The sequence below is a fragment of the Dermacentor andersoni genome, chromosome 1 (assembly GCF_023375885.2).
Source record: "Dermacentor andersoni chromosome 1, qqDerAnde1_hic_scaffold, whole genome shotgun sequence".
Taxonomy (NCBI): domain Eukaryota; kingdom Metazoa; phylum Arthropoda; class Arachnida; order Ixodida; family Ixodidae; genus Dermacentor; species Dermacentor andersoni.
This window is the reverse complement of record NC_092814.1, coordinates 99,222,778-99,248,445: the sequence shown is the minus strand read 5'-3', so window position 1 is coordinate 99,248,445 and position 25,668 is coordinate 99,222,778. Positions and strand designations below refer to the sequence as shown.

Here is a 25,668-nt window from a genome sequence, read left to right as displayed (position 1 = left end):
CCAAATTGACAAATCTTTTTGTTCCTTATGTTCACTAACATGGTTTACTTTCTCTTTCAAACCTCGTTCGCGCAAGTACTATACTTGGTGAATACGGGCCCAGACTGGTCGCGTCGTGTGTATGAGTTGCACTGTCTTTGATAATACTAAGCACACCCTACGTGAAATAATATGTCTGCAGTGTTACCGCAGCTCTCGTGCCGGGATTCCGATCGTTTTGTTAAGACAGCTTTAGCCTATCATACTTGAAATTTTCGATCCAATTTTTCTGGGTCTTGCAAGAACGTCGCTTTATATGTCTCCAGTGGTCAAAGCCTCTTTAAGATTTGTTTTGCAACATGTTCCACTGGAACACACGTGGAACATGTTTCCGAACAACCGACCAACTTGCTTCCCAACGGTCAGCCACTTTGTTCGTCGACATCTGCATGTGTTGTCAAACAACTTGTCATCCTGCACAAATTAACAGCGTTGGCAACAGCAGGAATGTTACGCATTTGAACAGCCTCGGCAACGAAAACGAGTGACAGCGTTGGCTAAAATGTGCGGCCGCGTTATTTTCTTGGTTTACATTTTTGCATCGCGCTCGGCGCGCAATGATACTATGACCATTTCTTTTATCATTCCTTCTGTTTTCTTTTTGCTTTGTTTGAGGGGTACTTTTCATTCCTCGTGTAAAAATGAAATAACCGCACTCCTTTTTTTTTTGTATTCCTTTCATAATGCGGTCCGGCGCAGTAGGTGGAGTGACACGTACTTTCGGGTTTGTCACCTGGCTATGTTGACGAGACAAGAGCTGCGTCCGAGCAGACCCCGATCGTTTAGTTCAACATGTTTTTTGCTGACAGACGTTGTTGCGCAACTATTAGCCGAAGAGCTTTGTCACCACTTGTTGAGTACGGGTTCCTTGTTCACACCCAAATAACATGTAGCCAAATAACGTGTTGAAAACATGTTTGCAAATCGCCGCCCTCTTTCTTTCTCTCTCTCCCTCTCTCTCTTTGCGTGCGTACGTGCGTTGTCTCTTTTGTGATTAGCACGACCTGCAGTTATTTATTCCTGTTCCTGTGCTTCCATACTTCTATTTGTCGTTCCTTTATATTAGTATTTGTGAGCTGTGATCTGGTTCATTCCCTTTCCTCTTTGCTCCCTTTCTTCGAATCTTCAATTTCTATCTTCACCTTATAGGCAGGCAATGTGGCCTTTGTTAGTTGCCAGCCTGCTTCTCTCCCTTATTTTCTTCTCTGTCCATTGTATATATGTTCTAAAACCAAATAATAATAATAATAATAATAATAATAATAATAATAATAATAATAATAATAATACTTTGTAGGTCGCCCATTGTGACAAGGCCACCAATAGCGAGGTTTTCGTCTTGTTGCGAACAATGTTAGCCAACTTATTGGTCTTATTAATAAGTGTGAATAAGCGCTGAAGTGAGAAATGATTAGGGTTGTATGTTTAATAAAATTAATGAAGTCCGCTTCCGTGTGCTCTTACTAAATCACCGAAGGTATACACTGACAGTGCTTTATTTGCTTTCTGTATACTTTAATGAAGGCATCCTAAGAATTTCAAGCTCCTTGCCACGGTGAAAACCAATATCTCAATACCGGAAACCGACCTCTACAGACCTGGTGGTGTCAATATGCACGTCTGGATGAAGCAGCGCTCTCAATGTTTACTCTACTTTCTTTCCTCTATTTTTATCCCTTAACCCTTTCATTCCCTGCGTAGAGGAGCAAACCGGATGCGTGTATGGTTGACTTCCCTGCCTTTTTATTTTCTCTCCTTCTTTCTCTCGTTCGGCAGCAGTATGTAAACTGCGCAGTTATAAATAAATAAAAGTGACCACGTGATTTAATAGACTACGACAGTTCAGAGATGCCATAGCACATCTGTGCTTTTTGATGCTGTTTTTTACATGCTCGCCACACCGATGATATTGTATCCATGTATGTCGGTTCGTCAGCAATAAAGCTCAGTTGTTAGTGTTCAAGACGACCTCTGAGCTTCTCTCTCGTAATAAATCTCTCTCCCTCTCTCTCAATTTGTAGTTCAGCACTCGTACGTAGCCTGTTTTACGTTTCCTGTGTCCTTTGTTTTTTCTGCGCTGCGGCTTATTAAGTGCATTTGCACCTTCTCGTTAGTTGTCGCTTGTTGTCTTTACAAATGCAATTTAAGGGAGTGTTCTGACACTGAACTACCATAATACTTCACTTCCTCCCGCCCCCCTCCCCACTTTTTCAATGCTGCTTCAGCGCATGAGCCTTTGACGACTACAACGCGTGATGGAAGAATCCAGCGGAGTTTGATAGTGCGGCGCACGTCCGCGCGTTCACGCCGAATCTTGTCGAGGAAGCCGTCTTGTGACGAACTCAACGATGAACGCTTCATTGCGTGCGTGTCTATGCATACTGTGAATTTTTCTTCATCTGCTGATCTTTCAGTCTCCTTTCCCCAAGTGGCGGGTAGTTAACCGGGCTCAGACTGGTTAACCTCTCTGTCTTTCCATCCACCATCACTTCTCTCGCTCTATATATACAATGGATATCAGTAGTCTTCGTGCCTAAAATTGTTTGCTTCTTCTACCGCTTCCCTTCCCGTCGTTGCCCGCATGCTTCCTACCTCTTTCTGTCTGTCTCTCTGCAAGAAAAGAAAGCTCACCCATTTTTGTATTTGGTCGCTAGGTTTTAAAGTACCTTTTCCTTTATATATGCTTCCTAAACGAAGTTGCTTCATAAACGAAAATCTTGCCGGCCACTTCTCAAAGGAAGGTGGACTTTGCATGGCCTGCACGTGCTATGCTTCTTTCTAGTCGACTTCATCAAATGTTCAAAATATTTCTCATTTGCGATTCAATTCCCATCAGTTCTACCGTATCCTATATGTTCACTTCTGTTGAAAGATTTTAGAAATATCTGATTAGTCCTAAACAGCTCTCCAAATTCTTCCTTAGATGCGTACAAAAGGCGTCATTATTTCTCCCACCGGCACCTCTATGTCGTAGGTTGTAAACCTTGCCTCACTCTGATCGGCCGATTACGGCCGCTGCATAGCTTAGCCTGCCGCCTAAGTGCTTACATCCATCGGGTTGTTAGAAGCCACTTGTTCTGCTGGCTCAGAATGAGCTGAGCCAAATTTCCATAACGAACGCATTGTCGCCAACCTGCGGCCTCAATAAAGACGCGCAGACACATTCTGTTTGTACAGCGCTCCTCGGCACGACAGGTAGACAGGCGCCCCTAGGTATGAAACCATTCCCTGAAGAAGGCGCAGCGAGGCATCCTCTTAGATTCATGCTTTCTTTCCTTCCACCTATTCTCTCTCTCTCTCTCTGTACTATGTTCCCCTCTATACATTTGATACTCTCGATCTGTAATGTCTTGCACGCGTAAATAAAAACAAGAGCGAGAGTGAGACTTCTGAGCGTATTGCATGGAATTTATCAGACTGCTTACTTGTGTAAGACGATGGTGTGAGCCGTTCGGCATGCGATGCAAAATACACAAGGGAGCTACATAAGCTCCTAGACAGAAATTTCCGTGATACCGAAGGAATAAAGTCGTAACAGTAGAGACGAGGATCAAACTGACGAATTAAAATGCATAAAGTCGTAATTAGCCAGAATGTCGCTATTTGAGTTTCCCGTGTATTAAAGATTCGACGAAGGCGGCAAGGCTCAGCATTTGAGAAAGAGGGGCACAAGGAAATATCCCTGCACAGTATCGTTATTTGCATAGCTCAGATCTGAAGTAGTCCCCCCTAAGTCATTTTTGCAAACGAACCTGAAACTATTCATCACTCCGTTTTATCCTACCGTTCTATTCTCAATCCAAAGAAAAGGGCTTCTCAAAAGTCAGTTTTTAGAGCCTCGGCATTTCCCACACTTCCCCAATAATCCTTTCTCTCGGAGCCTCGGCTCTGGGCTTCAGCCACAGGGGTGTTTGCCTTGCCATGTGCGATTTCCTTTACAACAACAATATATTGCCGCGCTAGTTTAACAGTAATATTTATGTGCTCTCTTTAAAATCACCACACAAATTCCGAGTTTCAATTATCGATTTTCACGTAAACTTGGTTTGTTTCCCCTTCTTGTTTCTTGCTTCTTTCTATCCCTTCAAATTCGTTTTGTTTTTCTATGGTAGACTGAACACTGAACTAAGCGTGCTCTTTATTCATCCATAACTCGTTTATTATTCATGGCACCTTTAAACATTAGCTTTATTACTATTACTACCACTACTATTCCCATTTCTCGTGCTGCCATTTTACCACCAGCTTCGTTGCCAATCACCCGTTGTGCGTATGTGCGAATGCTTTGGATAATCATCATATTGAATAAGGATGCCTTTGTGTCTGCGCCGCTGCTGGTAAGAGTTCGTTGAACATGGTAAAAAGATAGTTCCATTATTTCTAGACGTTTCTGGCTTTCACCGCAGTGGTAACCAGGTAAGCACCAGTTTGCGTTCTTTGCCAGTGAAAAATCGACAAATTTTATCCAGAGCCCTTCAATGTACGGAATCTCTCATAGCCCGAGTATTACTCCAATTCGTCGAGCCCTACAAAACGAATCATTTTATTAGTTCCAGCAAAACCTAATGTGCTTTAGCGCTTCGTCTCGCATCAGGTTTGTCGCTGGCGACGTGTGCAAATGTTAATATGCGAGGGAAACAGAGGAGCTGAGTTATTCCGGGCTCGTCATTTAGCACACACCCGCCGGTTTAGCCATTGCGCTACAGCCGTATATCAGTCTATTTATGAGGAATACAGAGCCTTGGGCCGTGATATTGTAGCGATGCCTTGCGTTCTACTCAATGCCACTCTTATCATCCACCGTTCAAGGTCGGCTGATCCCATTGACAGCGTGGGCGGAGCGTCGCTCTGAGCACTTACGAAGCGCGAAAAGGTATCGGAGAAGACTTCGCTAAAAAATTACGGAATCGGGTTCACATCAGATTAGCGTGCAAATGGTATAGAGCCGCGACTCGCTCGCTGATTTCTCGTCGTCGCGGAGCGCCGTTTTACTAAAGCCCATGCACCTTAGGACTAGCTTTCTATACGCTATATTAATTGAAACTTTCTGGTGTTACTCTAGAGCGCATACAGCGCAAGCGGTATAAAAATGAGAGAAGAAGCAAAGGCACTGTGAGGCGGCAACGCAACGGACCATCACTGACGCCGCTCGTAGGTAAACAAAAACGTTTCGCGGCCTCATCGAAACGGCACGTCGCGAGCATGGAGAGAAGGAGGCAGGATGGCTAACGCGTTTGCCGAGCTAAGAGGCGCAAAGGATAGCAGCAGAAGAGGAGAGTGAGCGAAATGAGGAGGCACACACTTCGACGCAGGCAGTGAAAATTGAGAGAAATCGGTGCTCACGCTTTCCTGCATCAACACACATCTTGCGCGACATTCTTTCGTGTCATGCATTAGGTTCGCCTGTCTTGTTTGCCGAGTGAAGCGGAACCGGAAGCGCGATCAGACGAAAGTTGACGGGAAAAACAATATGGTACAGGCCGAGGCGCAGCTGCCGGCCCAGGGGCCGTGACAAATTACAACAGAGCCAGTGGACCGCCTTTTGTTCCAACCCTCCGCCCCCTCCAGGCCAAGGACGACGGCTGCTTCGGGCGATTGAAGCGACAGCGCCGCGACTTCGGCCCTGCGGATTAGCCTGACGTAGTCTCGGGCTCAGTGAAGCCTGCTGCTGCTTTTGCTGCCACCGCGGCGCACCCCACTCGTCACAGCCGGGCTCCCCACGAGCCATGCTTAGTGCCTCTTATAGCGCTTTCCCCCATATTTCCCCTTCCGGCCAGCACTGTTTCGAGCCCTAAAACCGCACTAACAGTGCACGGCGCCTGCAAGCCGGAAGTTCAACTGAAATCCCCTCCGGGAGCAGACTCGACCAGCGCTTATGAGATTCAATACAGCCGCAGGTATACGTGTTTGCCGGCGGCAGGTAGTTAGGGCGCGAACGATATAGGTTGAAAGAAACGGTGCCCTGAAAAAAAAAAAAAAAAAAACACACGTTAAAAAGACAATGCAATTTCTGGTAGTGTTGCGCTGAACGCATTCGCAGGGATCTTCGAGCGCAAGAAGATCGTAGACTTTCTCGCGTACATTTATGTTCATTTTGATTCAGTGAGTACTTGGCGGGGAGAAATGCGTTTCTGTGACGGGGGCTATGCGTCGGATGGTTCTGGTGCGTTTAAACCGCTCAGGTACATAAGCCAATGAACCAAGAAATTATTGATGTATTGTATATTTTTCTTTCTTTTGGCCTTCCAAACAGTAATGGAGCTAAGGAAAATTACAGAGTGGGCTAGTTGGCTGTACATAATTAAAACCGTTGCGCAAAGCCACGAATGAACAGGACTTACCTGCGAAAACGCTCGGCTGTCGTGTTTTGTTCTCTCCCTTAAATCCTGTGCTTTCGTCGCTCTGTGCAACAGTTTTTGCAATGGGACACCTTTCAAAAACATATTACTGTTAGCTTATGTATTGCTCTCTAGGACATATGTGTCTCTATGTACCTTAACAGAACCGATCATCTACGTAGTATCCTTACTTGCTTCCACTGTAAAACTTCATTAAGCAATTTCTTGGTGTAGGGAAGCACTAGTGAACATTGTAAATGTTGCTGCAGGTGAATGGGGGGGGGGGGGGGAGGTCAAGCTTTGAGTTGGAACAATCTCAGCGCCTCTTCTGAGCGGGAGCTTTTGTAATTGGTGTGCGGGGGCCTCTTCGCTTTGTGTATATTCTCATGCGCCTGCGTATCTGCTCGAGACGTGTGTTCCCCTCATGGCTCAAAAAATTTCAATAAGAACCCATGTAACTGCTTGGCAGAACTGCAGTAAGGTGAGAGCGGGCATAGTGGGCTTGTCAGGTTGCAGTCTGACGTACATAATGTTGGCATTGTTTACTCCAATGTCCAGGAATTCAAAGAACACTCGAAGGAAGTATTTCATTTTTGGCTCTCAGTTCACTTCATAGAATATCTTCTTTGAGTTGACAGGACGTGATAGTTCATCAAAAGGTTGACAACTAGAAAAGCCTTGATTTATTCTGCCGACGTTATGAAGACGTTCCCGTTTAGCTCAGCATACCGAGTGCTTTCTTCACAAGCATTTTTACGAAGCTCTCCAACTTCATAACAACAGAATATATTTTTAGTGTTATATCCACCGGTTGTTTGCACTGAAGATTACACTTTATTTCCTCGTGTTGCAAGCCGGCATCATCTGTGTTTCGCTCAGTTTTGGCCATACATCTTCTTCCATTCGAAGACTCTGACTGCGCTCATGGTCTTCGGGAGCAGCAATTGCGAGATTTTCTCTGACATACATTAACTCTTTCTTTCTTTCGGTGACTTTGAATGTTCTTACTTCTCTGGGTGTTCTGCGCTAATTTCTGCACCAACGTTGTCAACATCTTCAAGCTGTAAAGCAGACTCATCGTAGCTGTCATCAAATAAAATCTGACACAATCATTTTCTTCTGATACAAGGAATTTGCGTTTTCCTGGCATAATTCTGGAAAAAAGTAGTTTTATATAGTAAACCAGGCTACACGTAAATGCGCAAAGCATATTTGTTCATTTCAAGCGGCCATTAAAACATAAAAGTGCCACCCCAAGCGACGCGAACGCCGCCAATTGGCCTCCAGCATTCCGTCACGTTACACTGGGACACACATGATGTCCCAACGCCCATTTCTCGCTAAAGAAGTAGTTCATACTCGTTTAAGTTCACGAATCTTGATTTGTTAAAAAGCCTTCATCACTGCACCTTATATTCCGCACATTATATTTTTATATTGATTAGAAAAATTTGCAAAACAAGGAGATAATTCAGCGTCAGTAAAGAACCCTTTTGTGGCGCGACTCCACCAACGTTTCGTCAGCGTTTTGTCATGGAACCGAACTCAAATATTTCGATAACGGAAGATCGCTGGTTTTGTAAATTGCCGCCAGTATGCATGTCTTTAGGGGCAAAACGTATTTATCAAGACATGTTGCAGTTTTAGGGACACATGTGTCCCATTGACGTTAAGGGGTTAATGTAACGACAGGCTCGTCAGCCGAACGTCTAGATAGGCGTGACGGGATTTGAAAATGTGGCCGCCAGCTGCCTGCCCTGCGACCTGCTAACCCCCTCCCATCTTGTACTTCGTCAACTGCCGTTTCGAGTTCAAAGTTCTGCTTTTTGCTTACTTGAACATCTTATTCACGGAGAGGTTTAATGCCTAAACGATACTAAGCTCCACGTAAGCATCGAATTGTACGCTGTGTTTAAATCTCCTGAAAAATAACACACAATATTTGCAGAGCATGACTTTGGCTGCATTACGTGATGTACATTGCGAAGCCTACTTACTACCTCGGGTGGCACGCTATTATCGAATGCGAGCTCACAACCGCCACATAAGATTTGCCATATAGAAAAAAAAAAGCTTGCAAACACAGGCACATAACTATTGTGTGGCTGGTCGGGTGTTTCCAGTAGCCCATTTCATTTGTTGGCAACTGTATATACATTCAGTTGTCTGTAAACCTAGAGAAATGTGCCACTCGAAACTGAAAAAAATTGTGTTTTTGTTTTTTTCATACCAAATCAAGAGAAATTCTCTATAATTTGGCGCCGAAAAAAAAAGCTTTCTCACAAAAAAGCCAGCACAAACGTAGTTTTGCAAGGATATAAAGCTTCTAAATGTCGCATGTTTCCGGCCTCAAGTCAATGGTAGTCGAAAAGCGTCTGCACGCAGAATTTCGCGTTCATATATGGATGAAACCGATGTTTCTTCATGCAAGTGGTTTTCGAGGTTAATTTCGCGTGAAACATCTGCAGCCGCCGTGGCTACACACAAGAGATAATAACGAAAAATCATCAAGAAGCCAAAGAAATAAAACGGGGGGGTAGTTAGGGGGGAGGTGGCATTGCGCGCGCGACAGCTGCTTTCTGCGCGCCCCGCGGCAGCCGCGCCGTACAGGCGGCCGGTTAGCGCCCGTGACGACCTGTCTTGCTGACAACTGCTTTCACCTGCTGGACGCTTGCAGGATGTAATTAAAGTGGGGTTACTCTTCTGTTGGAGCATCGCAGCCAGTGTATAAATATACTATATATATATAGGCTAGCAGAGGCGCCAAGCGTGTCCGTGTTAATTGCCCCGCCATGTCCGAATCTCCGTGCATGAGGAGACATATTACCCCACCTCTTGGCGGAAAACAAACGCAAGCCTCTGTAAACAACACGGTGACGCCAAAGCTTGCGCGCTCGCCGAGCCGTTTGCACATTTGGTTAAGGCCACCTGATAACGCGGGCAAGTCAAACGGAGCGTACTGAAGTTTCAGCAAGGGGCATGGCCCACAGACAGCGGGCGAATTCAAATCTCGTTGTGTTACGATGGAGAGAGAGAGAAGAGAAGGCAGGAAGGTTAGCCAGGTAGCAGCATGCTAGATGAAAAGATGAAAGAAAAATTAAAAAAAAGTAGAAAGAAAGAAATAAGAATCGACGCGCGCACACGCACACAACAGCATTCACCGTGCAGTTAAAGGCGGTCGCACAGCCCAGTCGTCTTTAGCTAGTGCACTCGTGGAAAATATTCATAATGCCTATGTGGCATCCTTGTGCGTCCGAAATCGCTAGAGTATCGTGACCTAACGTTTGCGAAGTAGCAGTGGGCCCGCTACGCATATCTGAAAGCAAAATCAGACGCCCGGTGCTAAGGTGTAATGACAACGCTGTGGTTCCCGGTGACATAGCATTTGCTATGAAGTGTTCGCGATGTGTTTAATGCTACATGGGCAGCGTTGAGTGCCTGCCGCCGGTAATGTTCGAACGCTCTGGGATGTCGCAGCTCTGAGGAAAAAAAAAAAGAATGCTTGTGGCAAGCTACAGATATAAGTAGAAATCCGGTCAATTTCGCTCGCGTATTACCCGAACTGTTTTGCTGCAGATGTCCCCACGATGTGAAAGAAGCTTTACTTGCAGTTTGTACAGCATTGCATCTCATGTTAGCCCTGTCAATATTGCACCTGAAGAGCGTCGTATCCACCATACGTTCATTGCACTACCCTTGGGAGTGTTTCCCTGCGTGTGTAAGCAAAGCAAGCTTCTTGCAAGCACCTAATCACAGTTATAAAGGGAAGCCCTAAGGCAAACAAAGAACCCAATGTTTAACATAGAAAAGTCGTAAAGCTGTTGGAACCGAAGGAAGACCACGAAAAACGCTGTCTTTAGACACCGCGCATATCTGTCGTGAAAGGTAATTTATTGCCTCTTCACTTCCAGAGGAACGAAGATGCAAATAACAACGAACCACTGCAGCGAACGAGCAACAGCCGCGTATTCCTTCAGTGCCGTGGCTCCACTCCACAGCCATAAACCGTGGCCACCGAGCCCTCTCCCGCTGCCAGAACGTGTTTTTTTTTTCTCTCTCTTTTTCTTTTCATGTACCCTCACATGAAGAGAATGAACCGAGGAAAAATAAACAAACTTGACTCAAAACGGCGTCAGAGTCCGTCCCTTCCTGTTGGGTGCCACACTCTCTTCGGAATCGAACGACTTTGTTTTCAGATGGGATGTACCCCCACCGCCACCTTACTACTCTTAACGCGACGGATGTGGTTTTACAGGGAATCGCCTGCAGGCCCCCGCCGGCTTTCGGATCGTTTAACGAAGACCCATTTTGATGCACTCGAGCACGTGTTCGCGGTTTCTCCTACGCGCTTCAGCCACGTCTGTGTTTCACTGCAGGCCTTCGTTTAGCCTGCCGTTTCCGAGAAGTTCTTTCCCTTGGGACACCGGCGAAAGAAGTAACAAGAAACTACAGACGCAGCTGGCCACGGGGCACTGGGCCCGTGTACTTTCACTCCGGAAGCCACGTATACGAGCACGCTGCCAGCAGCCTCCTGGCTCCTTCGGAGCGCTGGTATTCACGGGTGCCTACATGGGCTACAAGGCGGAGGGAAGCGGCGTTGCTTTCAGACGCGCCCTTCCAAGCCACTGTTCTCGCCGGTTTTCCTACCCCGGCAGTTGCGGCCCTCTCTCTCTCGCCGTCAGTAGAGGCGCTTGAATGAAGACGACTAACTAGACGCTCGCTCGAGCCCCTTGCAATCTCTAGTGCGCAGTAAGTGCACTGGCGAATTCGGACGAAGGGGGGGGGGGGGGGGGGGGGGTAATCGCACACACATTCAGTGTGTACGATTATTCAGTTATGAAAGATCCAGAGGGTTGCAATGTGTCGGATAAAGGCGTGTGCAAATTTTGCGCCTCCACCAGCAACAGGTACAGACTCTGTTAGCGCAACGCCGCTAATCGCTTCACAGCTGTTATCTTCCGCCTTCCATATACGCTTGCGAGTACACGTAACCGGCAGTCTTCTCGTGGAGGTTGTTGCTATGGTGACAAGCGTCGTACTTGGTATACCCAACTACAAAAGAACAACAGCACAGAAAAAAAAGTTGAAAAAGAAGGAAAGAAGCGATCAGTTTTAGTGACTCAAATATTTGCTGGCGTATCAGCAGCAGCTTAGCAAACTCTATCATTGGATATAATTAATGGCACTTATAGCATTGCGGCATAAGTTGGTGTTTTGCCACAATTAGGTGCTATGCGTTTTCTAGACCTTTGAAGTAGAGCGTGCAACTTATCTCGTTGTATCTAATGTGAAGCAGCAACACCATATTATTAGAGGCGCACGCAGTGAAAATCGCCTGCTTTCTTACCGAAATGCAGTAACAATCGTCAGAGGAGCCGAACGCCATAGATGCAAGTTCGTGAAGATCTGTGCAGTTACGCAACAGTTAAAGTAACTGCTTATAAACCAAACACTTTACCACCCTGTGCGCATGTTATGTACGCGGTATTCGATCTGCTCGCGTATGAATGCGTTGCGTGAATATGTATGCAGCAATTGGGTGAGCGATCTCTCAGGACACAAGGCGTTCTCCTTGAACACCTCTTAACAAAGCAGTTTGCGGAGGGACTACAGCATCATTTGCAGCTTTATATTTTTGCATCGTGACGATTACTTTGTCGTTCCTTGTATTATTTCTTTCGTTATTGCTGTTCAACACGCCGCTTTTATTCAACAACCAAGCAAGTCTAAATAAAAATTAAGTGGGTACTCTATGCAATAACGCCATGGAGCAAAAAGTGGAAAGATTTCCGATTAACTCTGAACAGCGGGTCCAAATTGAGTGCAAAGGCGAACGCGCGCCGCACGCTCTGCTCCCCTTCCCGGAGCGCAGGCGAGCGCGTTTTCGCCACCCATTGTAAACTGCACGCAACGCGCAGGGTCCCTGCCTCTCTTCTCGAGAACGCCAATTGTTTAAATGCCACTGACGGCCCCCAGCCGCGCTTCGATCTCGTTCCTGCAAAGATTTATTGCCTCCCACGGGACTGAGGGGTGGGAGCCCCCCGAAACTATCTGAAAAGGAAGCAGCAGCATCGGCGGCGGGAAAGCTGGCGCGTCGCTCCGAGGGCGGGGAAGACGAGCACGTCAGCGGTGAATAAGAGCAGAGCGTGCGCGCAGCACCGAGACAGGAAAGGGGGTCACCGAGCGCACCGTGCAAATGTAGCCGCCTAAAGAAAGGCGGCGGGGGAATGCGGCTCCCGTTATCTGTGGGCCCCAAGTCAGCCGGGCGGAGGCACGGCGCCACCACCGACGGCGAGAGGCCCACGAGAAGGGGGGAGTCACATCGCGGGAAATAAAAGCTGCGATCTTATCAAGTGGGTCTCAGTGTATCGCCACCTCGTTTGCTATTCATCGGTGGCTCACTGGCTGCTCCTACCAGAGTAGCTACACCTAACAACACCCCGGCGACAGCAGCAAGCCTCGTGAATCGCTTTGGGCCTTCTCGTATTATGCAACAATTTTTTTCTCTGTCCCCCCCCCCCTTTTTTTTTATTGCCGCATTCTCTCAACGGCACCACGATCGCGGGTGTGAGCCAGAGAGTGTTCGGAATGCATGCTTGCGTATTTCAAAGGGGCGTTTACGTTTAACGCATAAAAATCAGCAATAAATACGCGTCACATCTTGCGCTATAAGCATGATATTTGAGAGAGGAAGGAAGCTGTTTCCCGGACGCGGCTGAAATGATAACGTTCCACGCTGTGTAGACACTCAAATGTTGCCAAAATGAAACTTGGGCCACTGTAACATTGCGATTCTTTTGGCTCGATTCTACTCCTTCCCTATCATCCAACCCTCACGACCAGCCAATCCGAGCTATAGCATGGACGGAGCACAGCACGGACCACTGACGAGGAAGAGAACTGAATTAGAATCATTACAACCTCCCGCCCCTGGATCCGTGACAGCGCAATGAATTGTCTAAGCCTGTTGCAAGCTATCTACTATGAATGTTCTATTCTTAATTTACTTAATTAAAAAAAAAACGCCCTATCCTTTTTTTTATGTCATGGAATTGACAATGGGTAAGAGTTGAAGCTGCGAGTCTTCCGAAAATTTTTCCATGGGAACGAGTTTTCCGGGAAACGACGATTGCCGTTCAGCACGGAATACGAGGCCAGATGCCGAAGACTCACGTGATGGCACGCCTGCATTCTTCGCTGTGCAAGGTAAATAATTTACCAGTGGCAATCTCTTCCATGGGAGCTTCGTTTTCCCTGTCTGTTTGTAGAGAGCAATTCCAGGTTTGCCGTAGATCAAATCTCCACGATTTTGTCTTTCAGGGGACGTAGGACTTGACCCATGAAGAAAACTTCGTGGGTCAACCCACATTTTCGGCGGCTACAAGAGGCTGGCACCGTTGGTTTGACAGGTTTGTTTGTTTCTTATCTCACGCGTATACTTGGAATAAATAGCGCGTTCCAGTTCTCTGGCCTCCCGTTTTTCGAATGCTTGCAGTACATCTGCCTCCGATGTAGGCAGGACAACACAAAAGGAAACGCCCACATGCACACACGTGCACACACAGTGTCGCTCACGCAAGCACTTACTTACGCACTTAGTTCGATCAATTGCCCAGTTGAAAGATTGATCGATTAACCTTCGGACTAAGCGTCCAATGTTTTAATCCCAGTTCCTTTTTGATCGTGATTAATAAGTTGCGATCACATGGTAAAAATCGGCCACCGATGTCCCCGATTCACTTGTTCAACAGCGAGGAAGAGAACAACAGACTGACTGTTCTAATTAAAATGGCACTCTCAGGCATGCTGTACGCATTACCAATTTGAACATACCACCTAGTTTGATGGCCCAACTGGAGCGAGATCATCGCATTGCCCTTCGACTAATGCTTGGATTACCTCGTGAGGCGCAATCTATTGCATTACTTACTGAAGCGCATCAGTTACCCCTGAGGCTGCAAGCAGATCAGAGAGCTCTATATCATATTGAGCGTCTGCACCGCACATCGAATGGTCAATCGCTCCTTGATCGTCTGATTCACCGCCCATTATCTCGCATGGGAAAAATGGCGGCATTATTTATGGATATCACTACGATTTCTGAACATGCTGCTTCAGATACGTCTCCGCGTCCAAAAGGTATCACGAAACACGTATTCCCCATTTTCCTCACAATCCCTGACATGCACAAAAAGTCTGATATGGCTGTTTCGGCAATATTCCAATTGGCTCAGTCTCACTTGTTCGAAAAGTTTCCAGATTACCTTCAAGTTTTCACAGATGCATCTGTACACAACGACGGTCAAGGCGCCTCTGCGGCTTTTTACTGCCCTTCAACTCAACTGCGACGTATCTTTCAAATACCTCATCCAACTTCGTCAACAACTGCGGAACTAGCAGCGATTAATGTTGCACTGAAATACGTGCAAGAGGAGTTAATTACATCGAAGGTTGTCATCTTTACGGACTCCCGTGCTGCCCTTAGCAGGTTACAACGCAGTGAGCTTGATTGTCCACTTGTGCGCAGCATTAATGACTCTGCGAGCAAAATTACATCACGTGGGGTATCTCTCGTTGCTCAATGGATACCTTCCCACGTAGGAATCGCCGGAAATGAAGAGGCTGATCGGCTCGCTTCAAGTTGCGTTCATAACAACTGTGACTGCCCAGAAATCTTGTGCAAGCTTGATGACGCTCGTCTGCTGATTCGTCGCCACCTACTCAAGCAGCATCCAGATCAGCGCGTCGCAAATGGAACGTTCCCGCCCCGTGTTCGTGGTCGAGGCTTGCCTCGTCGCGCTAGAGCACAACTGCTCAAGCTGAGGGTTGGTTGCGTGAACGTGCACGAACGTTTATACAGACAAGGGCGTGCGGAAAGTCCACTGTGTACGTCTTGTGGCTGCTACGAGACACTTCAGCACCTTATATTTGAGTGTCCCGCTTTCAGTGCGCAGCGCATGTCGCTAGTGAGAAACTATCATCTCCTTGGCCTGCGATGTGCGACACTCGAGGAATGTTTATACCCCAGTGGCTGTGCATCTAAACGTGATCAGGCCCATCGCGCCCTACTAACCTTTATAGAACTAACTAACTTAGGTTCACGTTTGTAGCATGAACATTCAACATTCTGTAGTAGCGTGACCTTCAGTGACCGACTCTACTGTGTTCGTTTCACGTTTGTTTCACATTGTTCACGTTTGTAGCATCAACATTCAACATTCTGTAGTAGCGTGACCTTCAGTGACCGACTCTACTGTGTGTGATCAGTACTGTACCCTAACGCTTCTTTCTTCGAAGATGGGAGGTGGCGGGTTCAAACACCTTATAGTGTACATTGTGAACCGACTACCGGTGAAACGGTGATTACGTGCAGCTTTACTTGGCTTCTCATCGTGGAGAACACAATTAGCCGCATAGCGAACTAGCCATGGATGTGGTTGATAATTGTGGAGGCTGTTCGACACGGCGTCACTTTAACTCCGGCTGCAGAGTTCTACTTTAGTCTTTAGATTTGACCTGTTGCAGTGTTCTACTTTGGTCTTTAGATTTGTCCTGTTGCTCTCCTTTCCACTTTCCTTTTTCCTTGCCTCCTTCCTATCTTCCATTTCTGTGTTGCTGTCACCTCCCTTCAGAGGAGTAGGCAGGCGTTGTGCCCCTTCCGGTGGCAGTTGCCAGCCTGCTCCTCGCTCTCCCTTTCCTGATACCTGTGTATATGTGTATATGTGTTCAAAACAAATAATAATAATAATGCACTCCAAGAAAACAAGTGGTCAAGTGAATAGCCCAGCTTCAGCTGGACCTATGATTTTTTTCATGTTGCGATATGCTTCATATACAGGGTGCTTCAGCGAACACTTTCAAGATGTTTTTAAAATTGCCTGCGGTAGATAGCACAATTCAAGTTCATGGGCCGGTCTACTCGAAGAGGCGGACAATACTTTGCTAAAAAATCCATAACTAACACTAATTAAGACTACTACTAAATAATTACAACTAATTACGCTTTGAGTTAATTACCTTATAGCACGTATTGCAATTTACAAATTCTAGCGGGTGAGACTGCAAGGCATATCCACTTGAAAAATATTGTGTGGATGACACCATTTACGAGATATGCATCGTCAAACGTGCGGCAAAAATGCTCTCGTTCCGCATACTTTCTTAGAAAAACATCCTTTTATGCAACGAAGCAGAAAAGTAACCGGAACGCCAGTGCATTTCTCCGCAAAGTACGGGAATTAATATTTCGAAACTGGTGTATATATATATATATATATATATATATATATATATATAAACGAGAAGAGAGGGGGTTACAACCCACAACCTTCGCGAAATGCGAAGGTTGTCGGTTCGGTTCCCACCTGCGGCAAGTTGGTTTTTCATCCACTTTAATTTCCATTAATTTATCGTTTCTTTATTTCATTTATTAAGCACAAGTAATTTCCCCCATGTTGTCCTTGGTGTCAGTGTTTGTTGGCTTCTTATGCAATGACTGTGTATATATATATATATATATATATATAATTTTTATGGTATTTAAAGATAGCCTGTTGCGGATAACATAATTCTAGCTCTTGAGATTATTGAGAAAGGAGGATAGTACTTGCACGAGAAATCGAAACACATATTAAACTAATTAACAAAAATCCACTAATTATGTTTTCAATTATTTACTTTATGGCACATATTGCAATTTACGAATTGTAGCCAGTGAGTTTGTAAGACGTATCCACTTGGAATGAATTTCCAGAATGACGCCAGTTTGGATATATGCGCCATTAAACTTGCCCTAAATATTCACTGTCGTTCCACCTACTTTTTTAACAAGACGCTCTTTTATGCATTCATACACGTTAGAACGTAATAAAGTTAAGTAGCGTAACTTTTTGTTAAGGGTAGCTCTTCAGAGGCTTTAGTTCCGGATATCGGGTTGGAATAGTTTGGAAACAAACGTGACTTTCAAGTACGATATTGTAACTACAATAATCCATGAAAGTGGATCGAATACAACTGCACTACTTCCAGTGACTTTCAGACAGCAACATAATTATGCGGCAAGCCATTAAGCGGTGCAGACGTAGCTACTGTGTGTGAATCAATACCGCATTTTAGGCAGGAAGAGTTTAAGGACAATATATATGTGTAAAACACGAACTCTTCATGAGACTAGGAGTAGCCGGAGCCGCCTTTGCGTGCAGGCTATCACCGTTTCGTCTATAGTCGGGTACAACTTTAGAAGGCAGCGGCATTTGCCCCTCAAAGACGGATACACACGAGCTTCCATCAATGGGCGCGCACTCTAGACTGACGTCATGAGCCGGATGGCCGGTGAACCTGCCGACAGAGAACATGGCAGCACGCGCTTCGAACTGGGCTGAGTGACGTCAGCGGCGACTATTTCTTCAGTCGCGGAGGCAATCGGTTGCCGCGCTTCTGTCATCTGGGTGGGGCCTCTCCTGACTTCTTAAAGGGTCGCTAAAGAGAGAAATAATTTCTTCTGTATCAGGAAATTACCCTTCTCGAATATCAAAAACACCATTCTTACCACGGGAAGGCGCTTAGTAAGCCAGAAAAATCGCAATAACAAAAGATAGGTGGCGACGCTTCAGCACCAGCTTGCTGTGACGTCACTGATTTTGGGCCTTCTCACGCGTGACGTCACGCGTGAGAAAGGAGCCGGGCTCCTTTCTCACGCTCCCCTCTGGACAAGCTACGCCATATTGCACCGCCGCCGTGAAGTTCGCGCCTGGCGCATGTGCGACTATACAGGGTGCGCCACACAGAGTTTCCTACAATAATTACTAGAGGGACCTCTGGCGCTGCAATCGTTGAGCCACCATGGGAATGATGGGTAGTACATGGATTTGACTGACCTTCGTGCTTGTGGATTCAGACGTTCTTTTGGTTTTGTTTATTACGCTTTATCTGCCTTCATTGTCCTCAGAGCAATCTATAGTTCTTTAAGTGCAGAAGACTCTGCGAACACACAAAATTGCTACTATTTACAGCGGTTCAGCCAGTCGAGGAAGCGAAGTCGAAGCGCGCATGCAAGCGTCTCAACCAAGGCGGCTATAGGTTTGCAATGGTCTCAACGCTCTGGCTTGCCAGCAAGAAATTCATAAGGGTGTTCTAAGCCACCTATCTATGCATGCGTCCGTGCCGTGATGGTTTCAATACGTCGCTTATGTGCTACAGGTGCTGTGCTCGAATCCTGCCGTCGGACAATTTGAATAATGTTTACTTAAATTTTGTATTAAGTACATGTAATATTAAAAATATGTATTTTGAACACGTGTAAACTGGAGAAAAGAATTCATTTGATTTGAACTCGCTGGCTAGAATTTGTAAATTGCAATATGTGCCGTAAGGTAATTAGTTACAAAATGAATTAGTGAATGTCGATTAGGCATTTCCGTTTTTTTGTGCGCGTAAAGTCCGCCCTTCGAGCACACCAGTTCATGGACTAGACTTGTGCTGTCTGCCACAGGCAATTTAAAAAATTTTTGAAAGTGTTCGCTGAAACGCCCGGCATATGACTCAGATTTGATTCCACCCACCACAGGATAAATTTTAAAGATTCCTTCTTTTTTTTTTTTCGTCATTGAAGAGCAGCACATACCCAGTGACCAAAGTTGGCGTGACAGGCTTTAATTGAAGAGCAGCACACACCCACTGCCCCTGACCCCCAGTGACCCAAGTTGCTGCTACGGTTGGTTTCGAACCCGACTTTTCCGGCATAGCAGCCCGATGTTCTATACCCATTAGACCATGGACAACCCAGTGACTCAAGTTGGCGGGAAAACGGCCAGAGACAGAAACCGGGAAGTGCTTGAAGTATCCTAAGAATGCTAATCGCATTATTGAGTGAACTGTGCAATTTGTCGAAAATTAGACATCAAGCGGCGACGCTATGACAGCTAGACATGCTAAGATAGCCGTCGCTTAGCGAGAACAAGTTGAGGACCGCGCAAAGAGCGATGGAACGAAGAATGCTAGGCATAACTTTAAGAGACAGAAAGCGAGCGGTTTGGATCAGAGAGCAAACGGGTATAGACGATATTCTAATAGACATTAAGAGAAAAAAATGGCGCTGGGCAGGTCATATAATGTGCAGACTAGATAACCGTTGGACCATTACGGTGACAGAACGGGTACCAAGAGAAGGGGAAGCGGCAGTAGAGGACGGTAGAAGACTAGGTGGTGCGACGAAATTATGAAATTTGCGCGTGCTAGTTGGAATCGGTTGGCGCAGGACAAGGGTAATTGGAGATCGCAGGGAGAGGCCTTCGTCCTGCAGGGGACATAAAATAGGCTGATGATGATGATGATGATGATGACCTATTTTATGGCCGTGCTAAACGCGCGCGCGCAGGGTGCAACTAATGTTTCGCAACGTCGTCGGCCTGACAGAGTATAACGGGTGCCGGAGGCAGCTGCACTTTTTCGAATAATGCTTATTAGATGTGAGCATGGCAACGAAATTCTACGCTGTGTTCGCATACCCGTTGTACCTTTTACTGCGGTGTATACGTCCCGATTCGTCGGCTACATAAGTTGCCTGTTTCCAAGTTACTTGGGTCTGTCTGTGACAGTTCCCTGGCACATTACGTACAACTAACGGTAGTCACCCAACAGTCGTCGGCTCGTAAATGAAAGATCCTTTTCCAGGAAATGTCCACTAGGATTAGTGAAGTACTGTGACGAGTCGCATGTACAAGGAATTCTAGCAGAACACATCTCACCATGAATGTCGATGTTATATAAGATTAGCTATGAAGCAATGTAGCGACACAGCGTATGGCCACCATCGAAACGCCTTATGCATGAGACGTGTATATGCAGCCGGGCTCCTCTCTGGACACGTGCGCCATCTAGCGCCGCCGCCGGGAAGTCCGCTCGTGACGTGTGTCTAAATATGCATTCAAAGAAGATTTTCTGAATATGTATGACGCAGGTACGATTACCCGCAGCATCGTATAAATTTAAAGATTTTTTCTGTTATTGAAGAGCAGCACATACCCAGCGGCACATACCCAGTGACCCAAGTTGGTCCAGCGGTTGGTTTCGAACACTGTTCCCTCAGCACAGCAGCCCGATGCTTTAGTGCTGCATTTGACCATGGACTACCTAGTGACCCAAGTTGGTCCAGCGGTTCGTTTCGAACACTGTTCCCTCAACACAGCAGCCCGTTGCTTTAGTGCTGCATTTGACCATGGAATACCTAGTGACCCAAGTTGGTCCAGCGGTTCGTTTCGAACACTGTTCCCTCAGCACAGCAGCCCGATGCTTTAGTGCTGCATTTGACCATGGACTACCTAGTGACCCAAGTTGGTCCAGCGGTTCCTTTCGAACACTGTTCCCTCAGCACAGCAGCCCGATGCTTTAGTGCTGCATTTGACCATGGAATACCTAGTGACCCAAGTTGGTCCAGCGGTTCGTTTCGAACACTGTTCCCTCAGCACAGCAGCCCGATGCTTTAGTGCTGCATTTGACCATGGACTACCTAGTGACCCAAGTTGGTCCAGCGGTTCCTTTCGAACACTGTTCCCTCAGCACAGCAGCCCGATGCTTTAGTGCTGCATTTGACCATGGACTACCTAGTGACCCAAGTTGGTCCAGCGGTTCGTTTCGAACACTGTTCCCTCAGCACAGCAGCCCGATGCTTTAGTGCTGCATTTGACCATGGAATACCTAGTGACCCAAGTTGGTCCAGCGGTTCGTTTCGAACACTGTTCCCTCAGCACAGCAGCCCGATGCTTTAGTGCTGCATTTGACCATGGAATACCTAGTGACCCAAGTTGGTCCAGCGGTTCGTTTCGAACACTGTTCCCTCAGCACAGCAGCCCGATGCTTTAGTGCTGCATTTGACAATGGACTACCTAGTGACCCAAGTTGGTCCAGCGGTTCCTTTCGAACACTGTTCCCTCAGCACAGCAGCCCGATGCTTTAGTACTGCATTTGACCATGGACTACCTAGTGACCCAAGTTGGTCCAGCGGTTGGTTTCGAACACAGTTCCCTCAACACGGCAGCCCGATGCTTTAGTACTGCATTTGACCATGGACTACCTAGTGACCCAAGTTGGCGGGAACACGATTAGAAACACAGAAACATCCTTTCCATAATGCGAATATTCACATTAAAAACGAAAACGCACCGCATATGGAAGCCTGCAGCGCCCCCTTCCATCGCAGCGTATGCAGAAAGCAACCTGGCGATTTTGCAGGTTCGTGTGATCCCGCAAAGCCATATCGCCGGCTGCGGCTGCGTACCGCCGGTGATATAGACAGCCTGCGTACTGAGGTGGAAAGTATTTCTATTTCTGACCACGCACTACAACCAAAGATTGAACATTATGCTGCCACGCGATCTGCGAGGAGCAGTGAGGTTGCGTCGTTTTGTCTTCTACAGGGCCCTATACCTGTATAGCTATTTCGAAGGCAATGTTCCGCAGATGCGTTGCTTCTGATGGCGACTGGCATTATGGCCTTAGCGAATTAGTGCGCAATGGTAGAGACAGAGAGGAACTGCGCATAACCATCTAGCGCGCATGCAGGCGTCAACGTGACACCAGCCGACACGAACGCGATTGTCAGCGTCCTGCGGCGCAGGACCAGCCTTGGAGGGCGCCGCTCTGTGCCGCTGCGCGTAAACCGCATCGTGGGCCGACAAAGTCGGGCCACATGCATCCACAAGGCAGAGCTAGTCACACACTGCTGGCCAGTCGACGAAGAGAGAGAAATAATTTTCTTCGAGCCAAGATTGACGCACGAGACAGGGCGACGCAGTAAATTACCGTCGTAATGCAGCGTACGTGATCGCCGAAAGCGATCCCGGGCCGCTGCTCGCGTTACAGTGGGGCGGGAAAAACAAGAAGGCAACGCGGCCGAGTCGCACCTGGGAGCGATAATTTGTGCATTCCAGCCACGTCGGGGGGCACCGATGCTCGGGGCGGCCGTGTTATAGTTCGCTCTAGCCGTGTTTGACTTGCGGCCGTCCCTCTGGGCGCCATAATTGGCATCCGAGAAAGCCTATCGTTTGCGGTGGCACCGATAAGGCCCCCGCCAGCCCCGGTAACGCCTCTTGCTGGCACACGTTCAGAAAGGAGGGAGCTGCCGGGGCCGGTCGAACGCCTCGCGTAAGATGCGCGTCGTTAAAACATCTGAACGAGGCTCAGACATTTCGCTTACCCCTCGCGCTTCATTGGAGGAGTCGAGAAAACTGCTCAGCGAGTAAGAGCACCTTTAGAAAGCACGGGTGAAATATATTGTGCAGTAGCAGCTTCGCGTCAGAACTAAATGATGTGGAAGATATAAAAGAGCGATAGGGGGAAGGGACGGGACGGAGTTTGACGGGGCAAGGCGAACTGAAACTGCGTGCGTCTGCAAAGGCTGTGAAAGGCGAATGATAGCAGTGTCCAGAGATTTACTGTCCCCGTTCTGCACGTTCTTCTGTAAACGAAGATCTGCAGTGAGCAACATGTGCCTCGGGAGTGGCACGATGCTTGGCCCTTTGAACTTTCCAACCGAAACGGACTTCCCTCTGCGCTCTCGGCGACACATGGCGGCTGCCACAGTGGTCGCGGATGTATGTTTGGGCACCCTGCCTGGGCACCTGTCGGCCGAAACAAGATCGATCGAACCAGGCCAGGTAGCCGAACGCAGAACTAGAAAGAGGCAAACAAGCAGTTAACAGTCGTGCCTTGTCGAGCGACCTTGCAAGACAGCGTGATAAGCAACAGCAGCGGTAGATCCGCGGGTTGCTTTCCTGCCTTCGTCGAGTCGTAACTACATCCATTAAACATGTGTGAGTCAGAGACCCCGCCCGTCATTCAGAACGGCTGCAACCTACGGACAAGCCGCGGGAACCTGCCTCCATTTGGAAAGCGTGAGCAGCTTGTGGCCATGCATGCATGCGTTCACACACTGTTTGTTCGTTTCCTGTGCCTTGTGTTTTCTAGCAATTTCTATATTTGTTTATATGCTGGCACGCTCCTCTATTTTTTTTTTTTTTTGCCTCTATATCTTGCCTGTCGACGAGATCGCCTGCTGAGTGGTCTTCATAGAGTTGTCCATGTTAAAGAAGCGATCTTACAGGCGTTTGCAGACGGATTTCACGGAATTTGCGCACAAGTGAAGCATAACGCGATGCATATGAAACACCGCGCGGGTGGCGAACACTGACGCGTTGCTCTTACCAAAGTTTTACGCTTGGGTATAAGTTGCCGCCATTCTAGTTTCCGGCAGTTCTTTGACTATTCGTGTTTTTTTTTTAGAAAAGTTCACAGTTGAGAGAGGAAATACGCGAGATCAAATAAAGGAAAAGAAACGCGGCCGTTTCCTAGTGCCGCTGTTTTGCCACCACGCATCGTTTCGCCGAAGCGAACTCTGGATTCACCAGAAGCGTGTAAGCTGGTTTTGAGTACCAGCTAATCAAAGTATTTTTTTTTGTTTAATTTATCAGTAAAAAGCAATCCTAGCACAAACTCGCAAAGTGAAGGCATCAATGCAATGATGGCGTGGACAGCGGTCGCCTCGATATGTGCGTAGATTGATAACGTTCTGAGTTGTTAATTGACATGTCTAAACTTTAGTCACATCACCCGACGCACTGACCATATAATTATGCTTTTGCATTTTAGTCTGGTTTAACTGGTTTATGAACGAAGAAATTGAGCTGACAAAATACATACTGCAAGTGCACATTTACTAAAATGTGCGATGGGGCCTGCACCGCTTACGAAAATTGACGACAATAAATGAGCAGGGAGAGGTACACGCGCAGTGAAGAACCAGGCTGATGAGGACAGCAGTATCAAACATGTGAAACGTCAGCCCGATGTGCATTCAGTTTAGTCTAGAGATAGATAATTGTTTACAGAGAAATCAATAGGAGAAACTGAATAGCAGGTTTTAAGGAGCTGCTTGTGCTATTAATTGTGTACTATAGTAATAAGCGGTATAGTCTAAGTAAGTGGATTCGTAATTAGTGCGCGCACCAATGAGCTAGGGACTTCGTCCGGAGCAGAGGATTCCTGGAAGACTGTCCTTTTTATTACACGTCATGGGTTCAACGAAATACAATTCAGTTAGTGAGTACACAGCGTAAGAGGTTCTGAGCGAATCTTCGACAGGCTTTCTGAGGCAGCAACACAGGCACCATGAGCCGGGATTTGCGCGAGAATAACGTATAACAAACACTCGCAACACTGCACGATCCTCTGTGAGCTGCTATATTATTGTTCAGGATGCTTCTCCTAATGCTAAACGATGTTTTGCTGTATGGGCTAGCGCATCGCTACGCCTAAGACTGCATAAGAAGTGATTGTTTAGGGGACAAGTGTTCGGGAGCCAACCCTGCGACAAGTCATTATTTGTAATGCTAAAAGTCATTGTAATTTGAGTAACATCCACGTAAGTGACATTGAAAACAAATACTTCCGCTCCATTTGTGCAACAGTCTTCTATGCTTTAAGGGAACAAAATCTCGTAAATGACGGTCTCAAAGGCTTTTTCGGAAAACCGCGATAACCCGGACAAGATACCCTTAGTAAATATAAGCTACAACTTTATGGTTCCTGGGGCAGATAACTGCAGATTGCGCTGAAAGGTGACTAAAGGAAAGAAAAATGTTCTGACAACATAAGATAGAATTTGTTGCAGCACATAGCTATAAATATTCGCTCAACCATCGCCGAATGACGCAGTCCACTGCGTTCTTGGAGCCATTTGACTCTATTCATTTTGTCTCCAGTGTATCCCCTTCCATATTTCTTTTTTCTTTATAGCCACCCTTGTTCTTCTTTCTCTCGCTCCTTTCTTTCGCCCATTATGCCTTCTCCCCATTCAGATAATTTCATTCTATCCCCCAATCTTCATTCGGTATCCATTTTTTCCCATGTAAATTTTCCTTTTAGAAGACATTGTACCCCTTGTGGTGGCAGTTGGCAGCTAGCTCTTTTACTTTCTTCTCTCCGTGATTCTTTCTATCTATCCAAACGTAATAATAATGAATGGTGGACGTCTTATAGCCTCCATTCGCTTGTATGCACTCATGCTCACAAGAACGCGCCTCTGCTTTTTCTAGCTATATATATATATATATATATATATATATATATATATATATATATATAGCATTCAAAAGTTTCTTTGTTTAGAGAAGACTGATAAGACCATCTGTTGCGGTGCAACTTCAAAATGTCCGCTCTTCATATATATATATATATATATATATATATATATATATATATATATATATATATATATATATATATATAGTATAATATA

At 46.5% G+C, this 25,668-nt stretch overlaps 1 protein-coding gene across 1 annotated transcript in view; it reads right to left on the bottom strand.

Annotated features, from left to right (window-relative positions):
- Positions 1-25,668, bottom strand: part of LOC126545384 (uncharacterized) — a 183,841-nt gene that overhangs the window by 122,913 nt on the left and 35,260 nt on the right. The window lies entirely within an intron of this gene.